Raw genomic sequence first — 27,388 nt, 5'->3', positions numbered from 1 at the left:
TGTTGAAGCTGAAGCTCCAATCCTTTGACCATCAGATGCAAAGAACTGACTCATTCGAAAAGACTCTGATGTTGGGAAAGATTGAAGGTGAGAGAAGAAGGGAACAACAGAGGATGAGATGGTTGGATGGCATCCCCAACTCTATGGACATGAGTTTGAGCAAGCTCTGGGAGTTGGTGATCAAAAGGGAAGCCTGGCATACTGCAGTTCTGCGGTCACAAAGAGTCAGACACGACTGAGCTACTGAACTTAGTTTTACAGAAGAGTTCAAGGATATTGTTCCATGTATCCCTTGAAGCAGAACCAGGACCCTGTCCCAAGGCTGTATTATTGCTTCTTTTTTTTTTAAATTTATTTATTTTTTATTTTACTTTACAATTCTGTATTGGTTTTGCCATACATTGACATGAATCCACCACGGGTGCACATGCATTCCCAAACCTGAACCCCCCTCCTACCGCCCCTCCCCACAACATCTCTCTGGGTCATCCCCACGTACTATTGCTTCTTGATTCCTCCTCCCTTGTCACTTCATCTCCACCCATCCATGATTAGAATCTATGTCCAGGCTCCAAGGGCCTCCCTGGTAGCTCAGTAGTAAAGAATCTGCCTGCCATGCAGGAAACTCAGGCTTCATCCTTGGGTTGGGAATATCCTGTGGAGGAGGAGATGACAACCCACTCCAGTATTCTTGCCAGGAAAATCCCATGAATAGAAGATCCTGGGGGCTATATGGTCACAAAAACTCAAACACAACTGAGCTTGTGTTCACCATGCATGCACACTAGGACTCCACAGGGTCCTGCTAGATTTCGAACACAATAGACAGACTGATTAAACATTAAATCAGATCATGCCATTTCTTTATCCCAAACATTTCATTGTCTTCTCATTTTATTATTGAAACCAAACTCATGTGTGTGAGGCCAAATGGAAACACTGGAGTGAGGAAAGTTTTACTGCAGGGCCTAGCAGAGATCATGGTATGGACCTAACAGAAGTAGAAGTTATTAAGAAGAGGTGGCAAGAATATACAAAAGAACTGTACAAAAAAGATCTTCACAGCCAAGATAACCATGATGGTGTGATCACTCACCTAGAGCCAGACATCCTGGAATGTGAAGTCAAGTGGGCCTTAGAAAGCATCACTACGAACAAAGCTAGTGGAGGTGATGGAATTCCAGTGGAGCTATTTCATTTCCTGAAAGATGATGCTGTGAAAGTGCTGCACTCAATATGCCAGCAAATTTGGAAAATTTAGCAGTGGCCAAGGACTGGAAAAGGTCAGTTTTCATTCCAATCCCAAAGAAAGGCAATGCCAAAGAATGCTCAAACTACCACACAATTGCACTCATCTCACATGCTAGTAAAGTGATGCTCAAAATTCTCCAAGCCAAGCTTCAGCAATATGTGAACCATGAACTTCCAGATGTTCAAGCTGGTTTTAGGAAAGACAGAGGAACCAGAGATCAAATTGCTAACACACACTGGATCATCAAAAAAGCAAGAGAATTCCAGAAAACATCTATTTCTGCCTTATTGACTATGCCAAAGCCTTTGACTGTGTGGATCACAATAAATTGGAAAATTCTGAAAGAGATGGGAATACCAGACTACCTGACCTGCCTCTTGAGAAACCGGTATGCAGGCCAGGAAGCAACAGTTAGAACTGGACATGGAACAACAGACTGGTTCCAAATAGGAAAAGGAGTATATCAAGGTTGTATACTGTCACCTTGTTTATTTAACTTCTATGAAGAGTACATCATGAGAAACGCTGGGCTGGAAGAAGCACAAGCTGGAATCAAGATTGCCAGGAGAAATATCAATAACCTCAGATATGCAGATGGCACCACCCTTATGGCAGAAAGTGACGAAGAACTAAAAAGCCTCTTGATGAAAGTGAAAGAGGAGAGTGGAAAAGTTGGCTTAAAGCTCACCATTCAGAAAATGAAGATCATGGCATCTGGTCCCATCACTTCATGGGAAATAGATGGGGAAACAGTGGAAACAGTGTCAGACTTTATTTTGGGGGGTTCCAAAATCCCTACAGATGGTGATTGCAGCCATGAAATTAAAAGATGCTTACTCCTTGGAAGGAAAGTTATGACCAACCTAGATAGCATAGTCAAAAGCAAAGATGTTACTTAACAAAGGTCCATCTAGTCAAGGTTATGGTTTTTCCAGTGGTCATGTATGGATGTGAGAGTTGGACTGTGAAGAAGGCTGAGCGCTGAAGAATTGATGTTTTTGAACTGCGGTGTTTGAGAAGACTCTTGAGAGTCCCTTGGACTGCAAGGAGATCCAACCAGTCCATTCTGAAGGAGATCAGTCCTGGGTATTCATTGGAAGGACTGATGCTGAAGCTGAAACTCCAGTACTTTGGCCACCTCATGTGAAGAGTTGACTCATTGGAAAAGACTCTGATGCTGGTAAGGATTGGGGGCAGGAGGAGAAGGGGACAACACAGGATGAGATGGCTGGATGGCATCACCGACTCAACGGACATGAGTTTGAATAAACTTTGGGTGTTGGTGATGGACAGGGAGGGCTGGCATGCTGCAATTCATGAGGTTGCAAAGAGTCGGACACGACTGAGTGACTGAACTGAACTGAGCAGCAAACATGGGCAGCTCAAACTCCCTGATGGGTATCGGGAAAGGGCTTTTGCAGGCAATGTTTATGTTGGAGGTACTTCCGGGTGTGGAACACTCCTCAGATTTTTTGGTTGGGAAGTTACAGTGTGGCTTCCCAGGAATCTCAATCATCAGCCTCCTGGTTCCAACAGAAGGTGTCTATGTACTTGTGCTCAGCCTGAAGCTACCATCCGCCGCCTGGGTGGTGGCCTGAGTTACTACAGAAGAACTTAGAGGTATGCATCAGATTGTTGTATGTACCCCTTGATGAGGAACTGGAGCCCTGTTTTATTGCTGCACCATTGTTTCTTGATAGCCTTTCCTTTGTTCCTATGTTCCCTCTCTCCTCTAATTAGTGACTATTTGAATCTGCCCTTTGGAACTCAGGGAAGTTCTAGGAAGCTGAAACTTTTTTCCCACAAACAAGAAATTAGGAACATCAGAAGACTTTTGTATATTGGAGGGCCCCATTAGGATGGTTCTGTTCAAATTTAATTTTACTAAAAATAACAGCCAACGTGCTTAAACTCTACATGACAGGCTCCCTATGACCTTACCTATTTATCAGCTACTCCTCTCCTAGACTCACTCCACTTCAAACACCTCAGCTTTCTTTTTTCAAAACCCCTGCTTAGAACTTCAGCTCTGGCTATCCTTCTGCTTGGAACACTCTTCCTACAGATATAAATCCCAAATTTTCTTATCTTCATCAGCCTCAAATTGGACCCAGGCAGTGAAGCTGATCTCAACTACCCTTTAAACAATTTCAGACTAACACTCACCCACCACCAACCTGGCTTTTAAGATTGTCTTTATTCATTCTCCTCTTATTTATTTTTTTTCCTGTAGCTCTTATTGCATCCCAACACATAATGTAATTTACTTCCTACAATTACTATTTACTGTGGAATCCTTTTTCTTTCACTATAATGTTAGCCATGCAACTGCTGTATTTTTGTATCTTTTGTTCTTTATGATGGCAAAGCACTCGAAACAGTGTGTGACATACATTAGGTATTCAATAAATATTTTTTTAAAATATGGAAGTTTTGCTTTATGTACCTATATAGATGTCACTTACTCTTGCTCTTTATGTATGAAAAATAATAGCTATTAAATGCTTGTTCTATACCAGGCCCAGGTCTGATTGCCTTACATGTACCATCTTATTAAATCTTTGCAAGAACTTTGTAGTCTGGATCTTTCTGTAGCAGTGCATCATAACAGATAAAGACAGTAGACAGTCAGCAGAGAATATCTCAGGATCTTAAGCCATAAATCATGGCTTTGAATCTAGACCTTGCAACTTACTAGGTGTGATGCCTTGGATAAGTGATATAAACTTCCTCTCCTCCTACCTCAGTACCAAAATTTTATCATTTTTGAAACAGAGCATAATTTTAGTACTGCCTCATGCTATTGTTCGGAATCTCTGGTGGTACAATGGTAATGAATCCACCTGTGATGCAGGAGACCACCTGCAATGCAGGAGATGCAGGTTCAGTCCCTGAGTCAGGAAGATCCCCTAGGAAAGAAAATGACACCTCACTTCAGTATTCTTGCCTGGAAAATCCCACAGACAGAAGAGCCTGGTGGGCTACAGTCCATGGGGCCATAAAATTCAGACAAGCCTTAACAACTAAACCATCATGATACTGTTATAGCTATAAAAGACTTAACATATGTAGAGTATTAGAATGGCCTCTGGAAGAGAGTATACAATAAACAAATATTGACTGTTATCATTACAATCAATATGTTATCAATTTTACATGCACATTGTGAACCTGGGGCTCCAAAAAGCCAATTAACTTGACCAAGGTCAAGTAGATAGTAAATGGCATTAAGGTCACTGACTCACAAGCTGGGTTTTTAACCACCACTCAACAAGGAACACAAAAGGAAGAACACTTTGGGGGAAAACATAATGAGATGAAATGTGGATTTCTGTCTCTTCACCTCAGGATATTTTCTTCCTAAATTTAGACTTCCTAGAGAATATCAAATCTCTGGCTATATATTTAATTTCCTCTCCAAGCTGGCATGAAGCAGACTTGATCTTTGGAAGACAGCAGAGTTCATGTGATTATTTTTTTGGCCTTTGCCAAAAGTCAGTCATTTAAAAGTCTTTGTGGCAAACGACCAAGAGCTTTGTATATCAGATGCTCTGTGAAAAAGTTGAAAATGTGATAGATTTGCTGACAAGCACATTTTATGTTTGATGTGCATAATTTTTTTGCAATGATAAAAATAGAAGCAGTTAAGAGTTACTGAGCAGCTTGTTTTTTCCTTCTGTCTCTTGAATATTTTGATCTTAAGATAAAGCAGGTGTCTTGCCTGTTTTCACCTACATTTTCCAGCTTTAACTTCTTCATGCTGTATTACTTCGTTATAAGAGAGTAGTCGTGTATACTATATACAAGCTTGAGTGCTAGTCATCTTGGGGACAAATAGTAAGTTAATAAATATTGCATTACAATTTAGTAGAAGTAGAAGAAATGGCAAATTATGAATTTGTCAAATTTACCATTTAAATCTATAATAAGCCATAGTCTTTCCACATCTGAAGCACTGTGATAACACCCCAGATTCTATAAGCCATTCTACACCTACTAGCCAAAAAGACTTTTTCTCACTGTAACCCTAACAATGTTTCTCTCCCACACAAAGCTCTTTAATGGCTTTCTATTAAGATAAAATCTAAAATCATTATCACCACCAGGGATTCTATGTATGATCTTGCCCCCTTCTGTCTCTTCTAACCCACCTCCTGCTAATCTCCACCCTTCTCACCCCATGCCAACACACTAGACACTTTCTCTATCTCCCAAACAACCCAAGTGAATATTTGACTCAGAACATTTGCATTTTTTGCCTCTCTACATTGTCTGATCTTCTCATGGATTTCTACATAGCTCGCTACTTCTTGTTATTCACAAATCATCTACAATCCCTTCTTTTAGAGGCTGTCCCATAGGGCTTTCCTGGTGGCTGAGATGATAAAGACTCTACCTTCAATCCAGGAGACCCAGGCTTGATCCCTGGTTAGGGAAGATCCCCTGAAGAAGGAAATGGCTACACACGCCAGTATTCTTGCCTGGAGAATCCAAGGACAGAGGAACCTGGTGGGCTACAGTCCATGGGATTACACAGCCAGATGAGACTAACATGAATATAGTGAATATTTTAAGTAGGCAAGGATTTTGTCTCTCTTCATCTATGTTAAATATTTATTGCCCAAAGTATCAACCACATAGGTGACCCCTAGGTAACTATTCTGACTAATTGATGACTGAATAACTTACTATGAATATATCAGTAATAATCTGCAATCCCAGGTGAGGGATCTTCAGTTAAAAAAAAAAAAGTCTTACAGAAAGTTCAATGATGTGCCATGGAAGAGAAATTATGCTAGAATGTTTATCATGAACTAACCCATTGAGCAAGAATTGGATTTCCAATGCTGTTGTTCAGTTGCTCAGTCATGTCCAGCTCTTTGCAACACCATGGACTGCAGCATGTCAGGCTTCCCTGTCCTTCACCATCTCCCGGAGTTTGCTCAAACTCATGTCCATTGAGTTGGTGATGCTATCCAACCATCTTGTCCTCTGTCACCCCCTTCTCCTACTGCCTTCAATCTTTCCCAGCATCAGGGTCTTTTCCAATGAGTCAATCCTTCGTATCAGGTGGTCAAAGTATTGGAGCTTCAGCTTCAGAATCAGTCCTTCCAATGAATATTCAAGATTGATTTCATTTTGGAATGACTGGTTTGATCTGCTTGCAGGTCAAGAGACTCTCAAGAGTCTTCTCTAATACCACAGTTCAAAAACAAATTCTTCGGCACTCATTCTTCTTTATGGTCCAACTCTCATATCCATACATGACTACTGGAAAAACCATAGCTTTGACTGTACATACCTTTGTCATCAAAGCAATGTCTCTGCTTTTAAATATGCTGTCTAGGTTTGTCTTGTGCTTCACTGGTGGCTCAGACAGTAAAGAATCCACCTACAATGTGGGAGACCTGGGTTTGATTTCTGTATTGGGAAGATCCCCTGGAAGAGGGCATGGCAATCCACTCTAGTATTCTTGCATGGAGAATCCCCCTGGATAGAGAAGCTGGGCTCCTCTGGGGTCACAAAGAGTCAGACACGACTGAGCAATTAAGCACATACATATGACGTCTGTCATAACTTTTCTTCCAAGGAACAAGCATCTTTTAATTTCATGGCTGAAGTCACCATCTGCAGTGATTCTGGAGCCCAAAAAAATAATGTCTTTCACTGTTTCCATTGTTTCCCAGTCTATTTGCCATGACGTGATGGGATCAGATGTCATGATCTTCATTTTTTGAATGTTGAGTTTTAGGCCATCTTTCTCACTATCCTCTTTCATCTTCATCAAGAGGCTCTTTAACTCCTCTATACTTTCTGCCATAATGGTTGTGTCATTTGCATATCTGAGGTTATTGATATTTTTCCCTGAAATCTTAAATCTCACTTCTGTTTCATCTATCCTGGCATTTCTCATGATGTATTCTGCATATAGGTTAAATAAACAGGGTGACAATATATAGCTTTGACATACTCCTTTCCCAGTTTTGAACTAGTCCATTCTTCCATGTCTGGTTCTAACTTTTGCTTCTTGAACTGCATACATGTTTCTCAGAAGGCAAGTAAGGTGATCTGGATCTTAAATAATGATTATTTCTAATTATTATTATTGTTATAATAACTATTTAACATCTACTATATGTGAAGTAATATTTTAAGTCTGTTCTGTAGATTTGAGATAATTAATCTTCATTAAAACCCAGTGAATAGGTACTTACTTTATAAGTTAAGGGCACTTGACTTAGTTCATTTGGGCTGATGTAACAAAATACCAGAGAGAGGGTGGCTTATAAACAAGAGATATTCATTCTCACAGTTCTGGAGAACAGAAGTCTGAGAGCTGGATGCCAGCATGGTCAAGCGAGAGCTCTCTCCTGGGTCTCAGACCTCTGATTTTATCTTCACAGGATGGAAGCAGAAAGGAGGCTCTGTAGGGTCCCTTTCATAAGGACACTAATATCATTTATGAAGGCTCCACCCTTATGATCTAATCACCTCCCAAAGGCCTACCTCCTAACACCATTGCAAAGAGCCTTAGGAATGCAGCATGTGAATTTGGAGGGGCACAAACATCAGACCATAGCAGGACTGAAGCTGAAAGATGTTAAGAATATATACACAATTACACAGGTAGAGCTCCTCAGCAGAATTTAAATGTAGACAGACCATAGAATCCATGAATTTAATCATAACACTGTATTGAATTTGGACAAGCAAGGAAAAAAGGAAAAGCCAATCAGTTTCAGGAAAAAAATGTGATCAAAAATAAGGAAGAGGGGAAGCCACAAATAAATATTGGGAGCCATTTTAGCCTAGAACCCAGTGCATGAGCAAAAGCAATAAATATGAAGGTGAAAAGAAGTTTGAAATGAGGTCATGGAGTGGGTTAGATGCCAGGCAGGAAATGTTATAGAGATTTATTAAAACAAAAATCCAAGACCATTGGAGGCGGGATTGGCATGACATATCTTGGCTTTATAATGATGGGGATAACAATTAGAAATTATATGTTGTAAATTAATTCATCTCCAATTAAAATAAATAAATTTATATTAAAAAAATAAAGGTTGAAAAAAAAGAAATTAAAAGTTTTAACAAGAAGTAATTGATGTTTAAGGCTATGGTTTTTCCAGGGGTCATGTATGGATGTGAGAGTTGGACTGTGAAGAAAGCTGAGCACCGAAGAATTGATGCTTTTGAACTGTGGTGTTGGAGAAGACTCTTGAGAGTCCCTTGGACTGCAAGGAGATCCAACCAGTCCATTCTGAAGGAGATCAGTCCTGGGATTTCTTTGGAAGGAATGATGCTGAGCTGAAACTCCAGTACTTTGGCCACCTCATGGGAAGAGTTGACTCATTGGAAGACTCTGATGCTGGGAGGCATTGGGGGCAGGAGGAGAAGGGGATGACAGAGGATGAGATGGCTGGATGGCATCACTGACTTGATGGACCTGAGTCTGAGTGAACTCCAGGAGTTGGTGATGGACAGGGAGGCCTGGCCTGCTGTGATTCATGGGGTCGCAAAGAGTTGGACACGACTGAATGACTGAACTGAACTGATACTATTAATAAAATATTTTCCAAAGTATTTTGACTCAAAATTATCCAATTTGATTATCAACAATTACTTTTTGTCAGTATTATTAACTCTTTTATAGATAAGAATCAACAAATTAAAAATAATGACACTCAGAAATGGCAAGTGGCTTAAAATGTCCAAGATCAAATGACAAACATGCCTGCAACTAGAGATTTTCAAAAAGTTTTTAGGTAAAATCTAAGTTGTTCATCCACAGAGAAAAGCAGTTGTCACAATTGTGACATCTCATGAAATGACTTCAGTGTTAGAAGTCTTTACATGTGTTGTTCCTACTTACAAGGAGGCAACATTGCCCAGAACTGAAGGGCAAGGACATCAAGCTCCTGACTTTGAATATCAACTCTGGGCTTGCTACCTATTTGTCCCTAGAGAATTTATTTAACTTTGCTTTGCCTCCACTGCAGAGGGCTCTGTAAATCAAATGAACTAAGAAGTACAAAATGCTCACTCAGTCATCTCCGACTCTGCAACCCTGTGGACTGTAGCCCACCAAGCTCCTCTGTCCATGGGATTCTCCAGACAAGAGTACTGGAGTGGGTTGCCATTTCCTTCTCCAGGGGATCTTCCTGACCCAGGGATTGAACCCAGGTCTCCCGCATTGCAGGCAGACGCTTTAACCTCTGAGACACCAGGGAAGCCCACTGAGACCTAGACCTAGTATTAAATAAACTCTCAAGTATTTTGTCATGTATGATCCTCATAATAATTCTGTGGGTGCTGCTATTTCCTTTTAATACACAGAGGATTGAAGTCTAGTCTAAGGACACCACACTCCATGAAAGATAAAAGAAAAAAATGACAGAGTACAGGAAAGCCCGTGGAAGAATAATAAACCCACAACCATTCTTTCTAGAGAATCTGTGCATTATCACAGATACGGAAAATGGCAATAATTATTAAGTCATCAAACACAAAAATAAGAATCAAGTTTCTCCTTCATTGAGAACAAAATAGGAAGAGACAGCGTATGATGAAGAAGAGGTTGACGATTGTCTAGCAACAATGAATTCACTGAGAATTTGATGGTCAAGCCTGGTTAAAGCCTTGCTCCTCAAAAAAAAAAAAAAAACAAAAAAAAACAAAAAACCCTTATCCAATCTTAATATCCATCTTTTCTGATCGCCTGCTCCTCCTGCAGCCCCTTTGATCTGATCTGGGCAAGGTTCAATAGCACTTCTGGACACCACATCAAAATTCCAGTATTTCTTTTCTAGTCCTGTGAACCTAACAAATCTATTTAACTCTCTGTACCTGCATTTCCTCATACAGAAAGTAAGCATAACAGTTCTTAACTTTGAAGCATCTTCAAATTAACAGTTTACCAGGTAAATGCATGGTGTATAGTCATCATGTAAGAAAAACCACAAGGATACTTGCAAATACTTTTTGTGGGTATATATAGGAGTTTCAAATGCTTTAGTCAAAACAACCATTATTAATTTTTAGTAAATAAGTGGATTATCTTGAAACTGTTAACACAGTTATGCTGTTTTATTTTTCCTCCTTTTCAATGTCTATTGTTCTTTTACTTTTTATTTTTTTTTTAATAAAATCCTGTCTTTAATCTTTCCCTGTGGTTGTCTCAATCATCTGCCCCAAAGGGTGTTGCTAAAATTCAGTAAGATATAGCAGTGTCATGGTGTAAAGCATGTAATGATCATTAAGTCTAGGTTCCAATGTACAGTCTCATAAACTTGCTGCACTTCAATATTCTAACCTGAAACCTGAAGGTATATTACTTGCAATGATGTAGCAAAATTTAAAAATCAGTGGATAGAAAACCACCTGGTACATAATCCAAATTGCTAATTCCCTCTTCCTTCTCATGGTTCTTCTGTCTCTAGATTATCAGGAGACACTGCTGCTGCTAAGTCACTTCAGTCGTGTCCGACTCTGTGTGATCCCATAGATGGCAGCCCACCAGGCTCCCCTGTCGCTGGAATTCTCCAGGCAAGAACACTGGAGTGGGTTGCCATTTCCTTCTCCAATGCATGAAAGTGAAAGGTGAAAGTGAAGTCGCTCAGTTGTGTCCGACTCTTGACGACCCCATGGATTGCAGCCTACCAGGCTCCTCCGTCCATGGGATTTTCCAGGCAAGAGTCTTTAATCCCCTTAGCAGATATTTCTGAATGTCTTGGAGATTCAGACCTGTGGAGGCCTCAACAAATCCGAGAGTTAATGGATGAGGTGAGCTGAGCTGAGTTGAGATTTCCTAAAACTTCTATGATTCCTTTAGGATTGGGTACCAACCTAGCATTTATCCCTTCAGTCAGTTCAGTTCACTCTCTCAGCCGTGTCCTACTCTTTGCAACCGCATGGACTGCAGCATGCCAGGCTTCCCTGTCCATCACCAACTCCCAGAGCTTACTCAGACTCATGCCCATCGAGTTGGTGATGCCATCGAACCACCTCATCCTCTGTCGTCCCCTTCTCTTCCTGCCTTCAATCTTTCCCAGCATCAGGGTCTTTTCCAATGAGTCAGTTCCTCACATCAGATGGCCAAAATATTTGAGCTTCAGCTTTAGCAACCACCCTTTCAATGACTATTTAGGACTGGTTTCCTTTCGAATTAACTGGATGGATCTCCTTGCAGTCCAAGGGACTCTCAAGAGTCTTCTTCAACACTACAGTTCAAAAGCATCAGTTCTTTGGCACTCAGCTTTCTTTATAGTCCAACTCTCACATCCATACATGGCTACTGGAAAAACCATAGCTTTGACTAGATGGACCTTTGTTGGCAAAGTAATTTCTCTGCTTTTTAATATGCTGTCTAGGTTAGTCATAACTTTTCTTTTAAGAAGTAAGTGTCTTTTGATTTCATGGTTACAGTCACCATCTGCAGTGATTTTGGAGCCCAAGAAAATAAAGTCTGTCACTGTTTGCATTGTTTCACCATCTATTTGCCATGCAGTGATGGGACCGGATGCCATGATCTTAGTTTTTTGAATGTTGAGTTTTAAATTCCTTCACTGACACTATTCATGCATTCAGTGCCTTTCCTTCTCATTCAGTGTAAAATTGGTTGCAAGACCAGAAGCAAACGTCTTCCAGCTCTTATCCCTAATCCACAACCCTGAACTCATCAGATGTCCTCTCATTTGCTGTTTTGCCACCATCTTGCCTCCTTATACTCCAGGCTTTACCCACTTCTGCCTGGAATTCCCTTCTCAGCCAGGGATTCCCATACTTAACCTATAACTAGAATGTTCTTTGCATTTTTTCTTTCTAACTTTCACGTGATTATTCATCTGTTATCTTCCTCCCTCCTTTAACATGGAAGGCCTATCAGAGCAGGGATGGGGTCTGCTTTGTGGACTGTTTGGCATGGAGCAGTTGCTCAATACCTAGTGAACGAGTGTACCTTTGTGCTCAGTCATTCAGTCATGTTTGACTCTTTGTGATCTGATGGGCTGTAGCCTGCCAGGCTCCTCTCTCCATGGGATTCTCCAGGCAAGAATACTTGAGTAGATTGTCATTTCCTACTCCAGGGGATCTTCCTGCATTAGCAAGTGGATTCTTTACCACTGAGCCACAGGAGTCCCTCGTGAATGAACAGATGATACCTTCAAAACTGCTCATTCAATAACTGCTTTGTGCAAGAGTGAATACCATAGTGAGCACAAATAGTTGTAGTCTGTGGCAAACTCTATAGACTAAGAAATTGATATTAAGTAAAACAATATCTACAATAAACATTTGTAACAACATCTGATGATAATGGGTCTTGGTGCCCTCATGTCCAGACTTTGTCCCTTTCCGGGTCTGCTGAGTATTAGACAGTACCTGGCCCTGTGGGCTTCTGGCTCAGTCTGACTGATGGATATTAGTAGCATGTGTTTAGAAGGCTAGGAGAAGAGAGGATCTGGGCATTTACCCTCCTCTCTGCCTCTGGCAGTGACCGCATCTCCTTTGTGAAGTGAAAGCCCTTCTTCTTGTCTTTCCCATGTAGGGTTCTTAGTTGTTCCTTGTTGGTGTTAATATCTGGGTTGTCTCACTTTCTATTGTTTTGTTTCTCAATTCCTCCATCAATCATGGAACTAATTATCTACTTTATATTTCCTCCTCTGAAACCTGGAGACATTTCTGGCTGTTTGTTTGAATCTTTGTTTTTCTGCTTAGACTTGGATTGGTGTGGACCGTCAACTGAACTGCTTCCAGAGGAAGGCACAGTGCATGGGGTAGCATATAACAGACCCCTTCTGGCCCAATGGAGCTACTCAGGGAGACACAGTCTGGAGTGCTGGCATGCTATTCTTTGAGAAGGGAGCATGAAGAGGAGTCAACAGAGAAAGCAAGGGCGGAATGCTTTTCAGACAAAGGAAATGGTGTATATGCAAAAGCCCAGTGCCAGGAGGGAGTTGGGACTTTGCAATAAGAGAATGAAGAGAACCAGCTCTGGAGTATTAGGAAGGAGCCTTCTGATAAGGCAAAAAGCATTGGTCAGTCATTCTAGGTCATGTTGGCCATATTTAGGGGCTGATCATATAATCCATACAGCTCTTCCAGAGTAGGACTTTAAAGAGGCAAAGTCAAGGCAGTGGCCTCATCTGAGGTGTGCTTTGTAAAGGTGATCGGCTGCAAGTCTGGAAGCTGGGAGGCCAAGTGGGAGGCTGCAGTAGTGCAGGCTTGAAGTCAGCGTGGTTTGAACCAGGATGATGACTGAGATCCAGACGGGACATGGAGAGGCCTGAGCACGTCCCTTCACTCTCCTTCCCCTCCCCAGACTGCTGAGGGTCACCTCTGTCCCTGTGGGCAGCAGGGGCTGCCAGGTCCATCAGCTTTAGTTCCATGTCAGTGCTTGAAAGACTCACCTCAGAGAGAGGAGCCTCTGAAGACGGTGAGAAAGGCAGCCAAGCGAATAAACATTTTCTTTCTTCATCTCCTCCCCACAGAGCAGCTGGAGCAAAAGTTCAAAATAACATGAGGCTGTTAGTCAAAAACTGTCAAAACTTCTCCTCTTTCTTGCATGGTGGCAAACTTCTCCGGAACACACCATGCTTGATTGTTCTGATTCTGGGCCAGCTCCATCTTCCCCTGTGAGCTGAATGGGTTCCTCAGCTCTGCTCACATCTGTGTCTTTTGGGGGAATTCCAGGAGCTCTAAGACTATTCCTGTGTCTTTAGTGAAAACGTTGGGAACCGCTTCTACTGCTCCTTGAAACATTCCTTTTGTCACAAGAATAGATATATAAGAGAGCAGAAAAATAGGACAGAATGATATTATCTAATAAATATGGCTATTTCATGGCTGGTGAGGAGATGTTAAATTTGAAGCCAGAAGGTGTTTTATGAAATCCCTGTCCTTATTCTGTGACCCTGGGAATCATAAAGCAGAGACTTTGACTTGCATAATAGTTACTCAAGTATACTGAACATTAGTAGGAGAGGGGCACCAGGCTAAGCTTTCTACAAATCATCTCATTTCATCCTCTCCACCAACTTCAGGAAGGAGATTGTTTATTTTCTCCATTTCTGCAAGAAAGGAAATAAGCTCAAAGAGATTAAGGGACCAGCATGAAGTCACATGGCTGACAAGTCACTGAAGGACTTGAACTTGGACCATGTGAAGACTTCGTTATGACTATTACCCCCACAACTGGAGCTACCAAGAACATGAGGTTTAGAGCCCATATTGGAATTTCAGTCTGATGACTCCTCTGCTTTGTTAGCTGTGTGATGCCAAACAAACACCCTGGCCTCTCTGAACTTTGATCTCCCTTGTCTGTGAAATAATAACAATAATACTCTCTTTGTTGAGGTGTAGAATTCTACAGGATACAGGACACTGGAGGGGTATTTTAAGAGAGGATATATGTATATGTGAGGCTGATTCACTTCCTTGTACAGCAGAAACTAGCACAACTGCAAAGTAACTTCTAAAGCAACTATACTCCAATAAAAACAGACAGGGTGATTATGTATAGAAAATACCTAATCCACCAGCTCCCCATGATTCCCCACTCAGTACTTCAGACATTCCACATCAACTCACCCCAGCCTTGACTCTGAACAAGCTGTGTAGCCTTAAGTGAGTCTTTTAAAACTTTGAGTTTCACATGTATGGAGTAGGACCAAATCTGACTTACCTTTAATTTTTTAAAGATTAAAAAGGAAAATATGATATAGACTAACCTACACATCATAGGTGTTTATTTTCCTTTCTTTGGGGAGGCTTTACTGTTCTTTCTGCTTAAAATATTTAAGCAGTAAGTGCTTTACCCATATCACTATATCAAATAGGGTTATTCTTTTGATATAATTAATTTGTAAAGCACAAGATACTATATAGAAGCACAAGAATACTATATAGAAACTAAAGATTACTATCATTACTTAATGAGTTAATTCTATGAATATTTATCAAGAATGGGCAATTAATACCATGGCTAAATTGCATAATGCCTTTTAATTTATTCATCTTTTCAGGGCCCCTCATTTTATAACTAATTTCTTTTTCTTACAAATAAAAGAACAATATGCCTCTTATCTAGTCAAATTCTAACAATTGTTGATCCTAGCAGAGAGAAGACATTTTTTTTTTTTTAATGAGCTGTAACTAGTGGATATAAACACTGATTCAAAAACTCTAATAGTCTTGCACTATCTTTTCTTTATTATTTCACAATTATTATTCCATTGCTGATGATCAATCCCCCCATTTCTGGGTGATTGCCCTATTAATGACAGAGTGATGAGAATGGAATTAAATATTTGCTCTGTGGGCTATGCTTAATTGAGTTCCTTCTCTGCCTATTGCAAGCTTTGGGTTTTGAAATTAAAGCCAACAAAAATGATGCTATTTAGAAATATGGCTAAAATTAGAAGTTTTTTAAATATGATCAAAATGCTGGGAGATGAGGATTTAACATTTTTTTATGTTCAGACATGTGGTGTAATTTTAGAAACAAAGCACATTTCTTTTTCCTAATTTTTAAAAAAATGTGTCCAGATTATATCAAGCACTTACATTGTTCCAGAAACTGTCAAACACTCAGGAATGAAATAGAAGACAATGTAAACTCTAAAGTAGTTTAATATGCAACAGTATCTCACTTAACCTCCAATGCATCTTGAAGAAGAGACTGTCATTATCCTTATTGGCAGAGACAACACTGAAACACACATTCATTCAAGCACAAATATTTATTTGGGATCTGGGATGTTGGATATTAGGATCTACTGTTTGGCAGGCATTACACTTGGCGTTTGGGCTGTATCTATGAACAGAATATTCAAGACATCTATTATGGCTCTACTATTTTTCTAGAGGTGTAAACAGAACACAAAATTAACAAGGAAAAAAAAAAAACAACCAGAAATCTGTTAATTGTGTCAAACACTGAAGGTTGAAAATAAGCCTGTCTTGGGAAGATTCTACAGAAGAACATTGTAGAGAGAAAAGCAGGAGCAAAGACCTAGAAAATGGACAGAAGCAACACAGCAGACAAGCAAGTGGACAACGTGAGTGTGGTAGGAGCCAGCTCAGACAGGTGGTACGCAGAGCCTAATCCATACAACCTGTATATGATGGGAAAGAGCTTCTACTGCATGGTGAGAATAATGGGAGGCAGGAAAAGTTTTAAAGCAGAATGGCTATGTGATTTTTAAAAAATTTATTTGGCTGTCATTTTCTGGAAAATGGACAACAGAGGCTGAGAGCTGAAGCAGCGGATCCCTTTAAGATGCTCTTCAGGTGGCCTGAAAGGAAGATGATGCGAACTTGTACTAGAAAAGGGGTATTGGATGGATATGGGGGGACTCAGGAGTTTCCAGAAACTGCATTGGTGTCAGATTGGATATGGGAGAAAGAAAAAGAGGGCAAAATTTGTAAAATTTCTGCACAAGCAATTAGATTCATGAGAGTTTCCTTTGCTGAAAAGAAAAACATAGTTTTTTGTATCATTTTACTTTTTATATTAAAAAAAAAACAGTACAGGGGATATTAATTGTGCCACTTGGACATGTTGTTTGGAATATAAAACTGAAGATATCCAGGAGAGACGTGGGCATATATGGTTTAAGTTCAAACTGTTTTCTTGCAGATAATACTTTGGGTTTAGAGTCTATGAATGCTTTTTAAAGGCATGAGATCACCTAAAGGAAGTTTATGTAGAGAAAAGCAGGGAACATAAACCTAAGCCAGGGGCTTATTCTCTCAGAGAAGATAAATAATTTGCTCTACCTTTCAGGGCAAATGGCAAACTTAAATCCTGTCTGACCCCAGAGTCCATACTTTTATGTTTTATCGCCTATTGGATGATATTTTAAGTGAGTTTTTAAAAATGAATAGACTTTTGATATCCAGGAATGCTGAGAAGGGCACTACAGGCTAAGGACACAGTAATATTTATGGTATAAAAGGGGAAAGGGACACAGAGTGTCCAGTGGGTGGTTTTGTTGTTCAGCTTGGTTTAGTATAACACATATCAAGAAATGAATCCAACTAATATGTAGGGCAGGAGAAAGAAACAGCTAGGGGCTTTTTTTCCTCCACTGACTGAGGATTCGTAATGGAGATGACGTTCTAGCATGCTGATTCTGAAAACAAATGATCATGTGTTTGGATGATTCATCATTATTATACATGAATTGAGCTTCCCAGGTGGTGCTGCTTGTGAAGACCCACCTGCCAATGCAGGAAACGTAAAAGACGTTCGATCCGTGGGTCAGGAAGATCCCCTGGAGAAGGGGATGGTGACCCACTCTAGTATTCTTGCCTTGGGAATCTCACAGACGGAGGAATCTGGCATGCTATAGTCTTTGGGGTCGTACAGAGTCATACAAAACTGACACATCTTAGCACGAGCACCTACATGAATTAGGGCTTCCCTGGTAGCTTGGTGGTAAAGAATCTGTCTGCAATTCGGGAGATGCAGGTTCAATTCCTGAGTCAGGAAAATTCCCCCCAGAGAAAGAAAGGGCCACCCACTCCAGTATTCTTGCCTGGGAAATCTCATCTACTGAGGAGCCTGCTGGGCTACAGTCCTGGGGTTCACAAAAGAATCAGACACAACTAAACAACAGAACAACAGTATATGAATGTGGAAAAGGTTTTGTGACTTCCAAAGTTAGAATTAAGGAGACATTTTTGAGAGTCAGGTTTAAACTCAACTAATAAAATAGTTCCAAAACTGCCTGACCTCTATAAAGAATGTTATTTCAAGAAGTTCTCAATTATCACAAGTGTTCAAACACACATTAGATACAGCATTCAATAAAAATGGTCCTTATTTGTCACTTTTTTCCCCCTTTCAACTTTTCAGGACATAAACCATACTTTAGTCTGTATGGCTGCTATAACAAGAATAGTAACAACTAGGAGTTTTTAACATCAAACGTTTATCTCACAGTTCTGAAGACTGGGAAGTCCAAGATCAAGGCACTGGTCTATTCAATTCAGTGAGGATTCATTTTCTGGTCTTCTCACCATGTCCTCACATGGTAGAAGCAACAAGAGACTTCTCTGGTTGCTTTGTTAAGAACACTGATCTCATTCATTGGGACTCCATTCTCATGACCTAATGCTCTCCAAAAGGCCACACCTTCTATTACCATCACCTTGGGGTTAGGATCTCAATATACAAATTTGGGGGAGGGACATACATTCAGTTCATCAAACCAGCTTTAATCCAAAATGTTCAAGCTGTTCCTTCTTGTACAAGTTCTTTTTGGAAGCATTTGTTATTCCCTATCCCTTACCCAGCTCTATATTCATACCAATTTCTGACATATGTGAATAGAATAAAGTAAAATAAATTTTCATCTTTACTTTGGTGTTGTATTCATGACTCTGTAGACAAAGTCTTACTGAGACAGAATCAGTATAAAGTATGTAGCTTCACAACAGTCAGGGAAAGAAATTGAGAAAAGGGGTAAAGAGAGTGTAAAATCCAGAAAAAGAAAACTGATGAAGATTTAAGTTTTCTATAATTATAAAAGATTTGATATGAAATCTGTGCATTCTTGTTACCTATTTTTCATATTGGATCAGGACTGTGGTGGATAGAGATGTGATATTAATTATAAGAATTGCTATGAATTGTTTGTGTGTGTATTAGTAATTCAGCCCTGTCCAATACTTTGTGACCCCATGGACTGTAGCCCACCAGGCTCCTCTGTCCATAGAATTCTCTAGGCAAGAATACTGGAGTGGGTAGCCATTTCCTTCTCCAGGGGGTCTCCCCTACCCAGGGATTGAACCTGGGTCTCCTGCATTACAGACATATTCTTTACCATTGAACCACCAGGGAAGCCCTTAAAAACTTGTTGTTGTTGTTATTATTGTTCAGTATTTAAGTCATGTCCCACTCTTTGCAACTGCATGAACTGTCACATCCCAGGATCCCCTGTCCTTCTCTATCTCCTGGAGTTGGCTTAAACTCATGCCCATTGAGTCAGTGATGTCATCTCATCCTCTGTTGCCCCCTTCTCCTCCTGCCCTCAATCTTTTCCAGCACCAGAGTCTTTTCCAATGAGTCAACCCTTCACATCAGGTGGCCAAAGTATTGGAGCTTCTTAGATGTGAGATTAATATTGGAAGATGAGCAAGAGATCTGAAGGAAAAAAATAATTTGTTAAGCTCCCATACTTACAAATCCCTAGCTATACTGTCTTCAGTATAGAGCAAACTTCTTGAGCCTCAGATCCTGATCTGTAAACTTGGTATGGCAATGCAGTCTTGTTTGATCATTGAAGGATCAAGTGAGATAACAATTGTAAACAATGATGATGCTTCATAATCAATCAATAAAAATCATCTCCTTTTTGTTAGAAATGAGATAAGAGAATACACCCTCTCTGAGATGTCAGATACAGTAGGGATTAATAGCTTTAGGTAACTACCTTCTGGAGTGTTTTTGCACGAGTTTGTCTCTTGGACTTGAAGTCAAGTAAACAAAGAACAAAACAACCAAATCCAGTCTTTATTAGGAAAGCAATAAACTTCAACCCTGTGAGTTAGAGCTAATATTTGACACTGAAGGCAGCAAAGAGTACTGGGAATACAGGGCAAGATTGGGTGTGAGTTTATATATATGTGCATGTGTGTATGTGAGTGAAGTTATGAGGGGGTATGGATGCTTGTGTGTGTTTATGGTTGTTAATTTATGTGAATGTTCTTGTGTGTGTTTGGGGAACGGAAGAAGATACAATGGTCTCTGAGAGCAGAAATAACATGATGAATAAGCAAATGCAGTTGAACAGTATTTACATAGCATCACTAACACCATAGGAGGAAGGGGATACAAATACCACCATGATATGTTAAGATTACATGGTTTTCACTCTCCTTACACCTTTTGGTTCTTTTGTTTATTTGCTTGCTTTTACTTTTTGTCTTACATTAAAAGTAGTAAGTTTTTTATTATATATTGGAATATAATTGATTAGTAATATATTAGTTTCAGGTGCATAGAAAATGATTCAGTGATACATGTATCTACTTTTTTTCAAATTCTTGTTCCATTTAGGCTGTGACATGATATTGAGCAGAGTTCCTTGTGTATCCAGTAGGTCTTTGTTATCCATTTTAACAATTGCAGTGTACCCATGCCAACCCCAAACTCACCCCTTTAGAGCTTTTGAGATTGTGAGCAGTTTCTTGAATAAGTTCAGATGAAGTAAGAATGAAATACCTACATCCAGTGATGGTGACTACACAGAGCACACGTTTTGCCAGCTGCATGCATAAATAGATGTGAATGAATGGGGGATAAATTTCAGCATACAGCCCGCTTGCCAAGTCACAGGCCCACCATGGAGCTGCCTCCTCAGAGGAAATGAGTGTTTAATTATGTTTTATTTCTTCTCATTTATATAAAGATGCTCTATGGGAACCTGGTGGTCCTGCCTAGACCAATATCTCCAGGTCATACTAGAGAAATGAGAAACAAGGATAGGTAGCACTGCATTCTTCTTTCATATTTTTTGAAGTGTGAATATTGACTCACAATACAAAGATATAAGGCTAAAAAGAAACAATGAGGGACTCATAGAGAAAAGGTAGCTTCCCCCAAAGTTTTGTGCTTTTGAGAAATATAATCCCCTTAGAGTTATTAAAAAGTGGGTACTAAAGTGTTATATACTGAGTGAAAGTGAAAGTGTGAGTTGCTCAATCTCAAGATTGAGAGTCCCTCAAGGGACTCTTTGAGACCCCATGGACTATAGCCTGCCAGGCTCCTCTGTCCATGGAATTCTCCAATTAAAGCTTGCCATTCCCTTTGCCAGGGGATCATCCTGACCCAGGGATTGAACCTTGATCTCCTGAACTGCAGGAAGATTCTTTACCCTCTGAGGCTGGACTGAGTGATGTTCCCCAGATAAACTGTTCAAGCCTTAATCTCCAATGTGACTGTTTGGGGTTAGTGTCTGTGAGGAAGTGATAAAAGTTAAATTAGGTTCTAATTTCAGGGCCCTAATCCTGTAGGGCTGGTGCCTTATAAGAAGAGGAAGAGATACCAGGCTTCTCAGTCACATAAGGACACAACAAGAATTTGGCTATTTGCAGGATAATTATTCCAGATGTTTGAGGAAATAAAGTTCTATTGTTTAAATGACCCAGTCTGTGGTATTTTGTTGTTTTAGGTACCCCAAGCTGATTTATACATGTGGCTTCTTCATAAGAGCACATACATGATTATTTCTTAAAACATAGTCAAAATTCCACAAAAAGCTATGATCCAAGCCCTGTGTTCTTTGCTAATAGACCCAAGGATTAAAGTATATGGCCAAGCCTTACATTATTTCTCTAAATGCATTTTAGTTAATTCAAACTTCTACAACAAAGCACCATCATATGTGTGCTTTAAACGACAGACATTTATTTCTCACAGTTATGGGACTGGAAATCCGAGGTCAGCGTTCCAGTCAGGTTCTTTTCCTATTCTTTCCAGTCAGCCTTTCCATGTGGGAAAGGCTCACATGGCCTTTCTTCCAAGCATGAATGGAGAAAGAGATGTTGATTTCCCTTCCGATTCTTGTAAGCACACTGATCACATTATGAGGGCCCCCACCCTCACTAGCTAACTTAATCCTAAAGTGAAAGTGAAGTTGCTCAGTCATATCTGATTGTTTGCGACCCGTGGACTGTAGCCCACCAAGCCTCTCCGTCCATAGGATTCTCTAGGCAAGAATACTGAAGTGGGTTGCCATTTCCTTCTCCAAACTTAATCCTAAATACCTCCTAAAAGCTCCACCAGCTCACCCAAGTATCTTCACACTGTGAATTAGAACTTAAATATATGAATTTTCTAAGGATATGAATGGCCAGTCCATAATATTTAATGTGAACTAGATGGGTCATTTTTACACATGGCACAAAATTATATTACCAAAATTCTGAATAACCCTGAGAGACACTTCTGAAACTAAAATTCTCTGATCCAGATGACTGGCTTTGACAAGCAGCATAAAATTTTTACCAACTTGTATCATCTCCTTGATCTGCATTTTTCTTCAATTTTTGCAAACAGTACATCCTTAGTCAAGAGATACCTGGAGTAACAGGCAAATTTGGCCTTGGAGTATATAAAATGAAGCAAGGCCAAGGCTAACAGAGTTTTGTCAAGAGAACTCACTGGTCATAGCAAACACCCTCTTCCAACAACACAGGAGAAGACTCTACACACGGACATCACCAGACGGTCAATACCGAAATCAGATTCTTTTAAGCCAAAGATGGAGAAGCTCTATACAGTCAGCAAAAACAAGACTGGGAGCTGACTGTGGCTCAGATCATTAAATCCTTATTGTAAAATTCAGACTTACATTGAAGAAAGTAGGGAAAACCACTAGACCATTCAATTATGACCTCAGTCATATTCCTTACAATTATATAAGGAAGTCACAAATAGATTCAAGTGATTAGATCTGATAGACAGAGTGCCTGAAGAGCTACGGAGGTTCATGACATTGTACAAGAGGTAGTGATCAAGACAATCCCCAAGGAAGAAAAATGCAAAAAAGGCAAAACGGTTGTCTGAAGAGGCCTTACAAATAGCTCAGAAAAGAAGAGAAGCAAAGACAAAGGAGAAAAGGAAAGATATACCCATTTGAATGCAGAGTTCCAAAGAATAACAAGGAGAGATAAGAAAACCTTCCTCAGTGATCAATGCAAAGAAATAGAGGAAAAAATAGAATGAGAGAGACTAGAGATCTCTTCAAGAAAATTAGAGATACCAAGGGAACATTTCATGCAAAGATGGGCACAATAAAAGAAAGAAATGGTATGGACCTTACAGAAGCAGAAGATATTAAGAAGAGGTGGCAAGAATAAACAGAAAAACTACACAAAAAAGATCTTTATGACCCAGATAATAATGGTGGTATGATCACTCACCTAGAGCCAGACATCCTAGAATGATAAGTCAAGTGGGCCATAGGAAGCATCACTACAAACAAAGCTAGTGGAGGTGATGGAATTCCAGTTGAACTATTTCAAATCCTAAAAGATTATGTTGTTAAAGTGCTATACTCAATAAGCCAGCAAATTTGGAAAACTCAGCTATGGTCACAGGACTGGAAAAGGTCAGTTTTCATTCCAATCCCAAAGAAAGGCAACGCCAAAGAATGCTCAAACTACCACACGATTGCACTCATTTCACATGCTGGCAAAATAATGCTCAAAATTCTCCAAGCAAGGCTTCAACAGTATGTGAACCGTGAACTTCCACATGTTCAAGCTGGATTTAGAAAAGGCAGAGGAACCAGAGATCAAATTGCCATTATCCACTGGATCATCATAAATGCAAGAGAGTTCCAGAAAGACACCTACTTCTGCTTCATTGACTATGCCAAACATTTGACTCTGCATATCATAACAAACTGTGGAAAATTCTTAAAGCAATGGGAATACCGGAACTCTTTACCTGACTCCTGAGAAATCTGTATGCAGGTCAAGAAGAAACAGTTAGAACCAGATATGGAACAACAGACTGGTTCCAAATTTGGAAAGAAATACATCTCGCATACAGGGTTATCGTTACCATCTTTCTAAATTCCATATATATGCATTAGTATACTGTATTGGTGTTTTTCTTTCTGGCTTACTTCACTCTGTATAATCAGCTCCAGTTTCATCCACCTCATTGGAACTGATTCAAATGTATTCTTTTTAATGTCTGAGTAATACTCCATTGTGTATATGTACCACAGCTTTCTTATTCATTTGTCGGCTGATGGACATCTAGGTTGTTTCCATGTCCTGGCTATTATAAACAGTGCTGCAATGAACACTGGGGTACATGTTTCTCTTTCAATTCTGGTTTCCTCAGTATGTATGCCCAGCAGTGGTATTGCTGAGTCATAAGGTGGTTACCCTGTATGCGAGACAGCAAAGGAGACACAGATGTATAGAATAGTATTTTGGACTCTGTGGGAAACGGAGAGGGTGGGATGATTTGGGAGAATGGCACTGAAACATGTATAATATCATATAAGAAACAAATCGCCAGTCTAGGTTCAATGCAGGATACAGGATGCTTGGGGCTGGTGCACTGGGATGACCCAGAGGGATGGTTACAGGGAGGGAGGTGGGAGGGGGATTCAGGATTGGGAACACATGTACACCCATGGTAGATTCATGTCAATGTATGGCAAAATCAATACAATATTGTAAAGTAATTAGCTTCCAATTAAAATAAATAAATTTAAATTAAAAAAATATGTCAAGTTTGTATATTGTCACCCTGCTTATTTAACTTATATGCAGAGAGCATCATATGAAATGCTGGGCTAAATGAAGCACAAGAAGGAATCAAGATTGCCAGAAGAAATATCAATAACCTCAGATATGCAGATGACACCATCATTATGGAGGAAAGTGAAAAAGAACTAAAGAACCTCTTGATGAAATTGAAAAAGGAGAGTCAAAATTTGGCTTAGAAGTCAACATCCAAAAAGCTAAGATCATGGCATCCAGTCCCATCACTTCATGGCAAATAGATGGGGAGACAATGGAAACAGTGTCAGATTTTTTTTTTTTTTTTGGCTCCACTTCAGATCGTGACTGCAGCCATGAAATTAAAAGACACTTGCTCTTTGGAAGAAAAGCTATGACCAACCTAGACAGCATATGAAAAAATAGAGACATTATCAAAAAAGGTCAATCTAGTCAAAGCTACGGTTTTCCAATAGTCATGTTGGATATGAGAGTTGGACTATAACGAAAGCTGAACACGGAAAAATTTGTGCTTCTAAACTGTGGTTTTGAAGAAGACTCTTGAGAGTCCCTTGGACTGCAAGGAGATCAAACAGTGAATCCCGAGGAAATCAGTCCTGAATATTCATCAGAAGGACTGATTAAGCTGAAACTCCAGTACTTTGGCCACCTGATATGCAGAACTGACTCACTGGAAAAGACCCTGATGCTGGGAAAAATTGAAGGCAGAAGGAGAAGTGGATGACAGAGGATGAGATAGTTGGATGACATCACTGACTCTACGGACATGCTGCAGTCCACAGGGTCCCAAAGCGTCAGACTGGACTGAGCAACTGGATTGAACTGAACTGAACGTTTTTACAGAAATCTGTTAGAATATAAAGTCTGTGGTCAGCCTTAAGCATGTATCAGTCAGTTCAGTTGCTCAGTCTTGTCTGACACTTTGTGACCTCATGGGCTGCAGCATATACATGTATGAATAAAATGATATTGGATATTCAAAACATTGAATTTGGAACAAACAAACAAACAAAAAACCTAGATCGATTCTACAATAGTACTTTTATTTTACCAATTAAAAACTACTGTTGGTAAGAAAATTTATGTTTGGTTTTGCTTTTCTGAACACTGAAAGTTTGCTTGTGTGGACACTGGAATTAGAACTAGATCCCCTATTGCCTGGGCTTCCCATCTGGCTCAGTGACAAAGAATCCTCCTGTAATGCATGAGCCACAGGAGATGTGGGTTCTGTTCTTGGGTCAGGAAGATCCCCAGGAGCAGGAAGTGGCAACCCACTCCACTATTCTTGTCTGGAGAATCCCTTTTACAGAGGAACCTGGAAGACCACAGTCCATGGGGTTGCAAGGCATCAGACATGCCTGAAGTGACTGAGCACACACCTATAACCCGGTCCAGGTCACACATTAAATCTGTCCACATGTATATATTTATGTATAAGGTCCATCATATACCAAGTTTGTGCTCAATGCCACAAGATTAACTGTCTCTAGAAGGATATTCCTGTAGATATCCTAGGGCCCTTATAGCCAAAGCTATGGTTTTTCCAGTAGTCATGTGTAGGTGTGAAGGTTGGACCATAAAGAAGGCTGAGCATCAAGGAATTGATACTTTCAAATTGTGGTGCTGGAAGAGACACGTAAGAGTCCTTTAGACTGCAAGGAGATCAAACCAGTGAATCCTAAAGGAATTCAACCTTGAATGTTCACTGGAAGGACTGATGCTGAAGCTAAATCTCATGTGAAGAGCCAGCTTATTGGAAAAGACTGATGCTAGAAAAGATTGAAGGCAGGAAGAAAAGCATGTGACAGGATAAGATGGTTATATAGCATCACTAACTCAGTGGACATGAATCTGAGCAAACTCCAGGTGATAGTGGTAGGACAGAGGAGCCTGGTGTGCTGCAGTCAATGGGGTCGAAAAGAGTCTGACATGCCTTGGTGAGACTTAACAACACCAACAATCCTGGGACCAAGGTTGGGAGAGAGTGATGGTAACAACAGTGAAGAAAGGCACCTGGAAAGTTGAACCAGAGGACCTCTGCTATTTCCAGGCCTGAAATTCCCCACATTCTTCTGAGAGGATGATAAAACAGGAAAGGCTTCAAGTCAGGATTATAAAATACTCTATGATAATATTTTACAATTAAGGAAGAGTAGAAAGCCCTGGGTAGCCTTGACACCTGACAACTAGAATCAATTTGCTTCTTTACCATGCCCTGCTTCCTGCTTTTCTGTTTTAAATTTTCCAGTAAAGAATGAACCTGTAAAATCCTAGACAACTCATTCTCAGACCCTATTAAATACAGAGCCTCAAATCTGTACTCACTCTGTCTTTCACTTTGCACGGCCTTATTTTGTAATCTTCATGTATACTATAAACCCTCCCCAATCTGTGAGTAATAGATTGTCTTCTTCAAAGTTACCTGATGGTTTCTTACTGAAGGGTGTCCTCTTGCAATTGTAAGAACCACAAGAGCTGATTGAGATACAACATTGACTCCAATCTGGGAAATATCTGTGGGGTTCACCACGAGTAGTATGCGCCCATGCAAGTGACTCAGGAATTCCTAGACAGTAACATTGCTGACATAACAATGTGGCATCCCACAGATTTTGATGTTATATTTTTATTTTCATTTAGTTTAAGATTTTTCACAAGCAGTTTTATTTCTCATTATCCAATTTTTATACTTTTAATTTTAATTTTTATATTATAGTCCTAGCTAGATTCTCTGGTATGATGTTGAATAGAAATAGTGAGAATGGGATTTCTAATAGTCCTTAATCTTAAAATGAAATCATCTAGTCTTTTGGCAGTTAGAATGATGTTGTGTGTGAACTTTTTAAAAAAGTGTCATTTCTCAGA

Source organism: Oryx dammah, unplaced genomic scaffold (genome assembly GCF_014754425.2).
Source record: "Oryx dammah isolate SB20612 unplaced genomic scaffold, SCBI_Odam_1.1 HiC_scaffold_3, whole genome shotgun sequence".
In the NCBI taxonomy this organism is placed as follows: Eukaryota; Metazoa; Chordata; class Mammalia; order Artiodactyla; family Bovidae; genus Oryx; species Oryx dammah.
Note: the sequence above shows the minus strand (reverse complement) of the source record.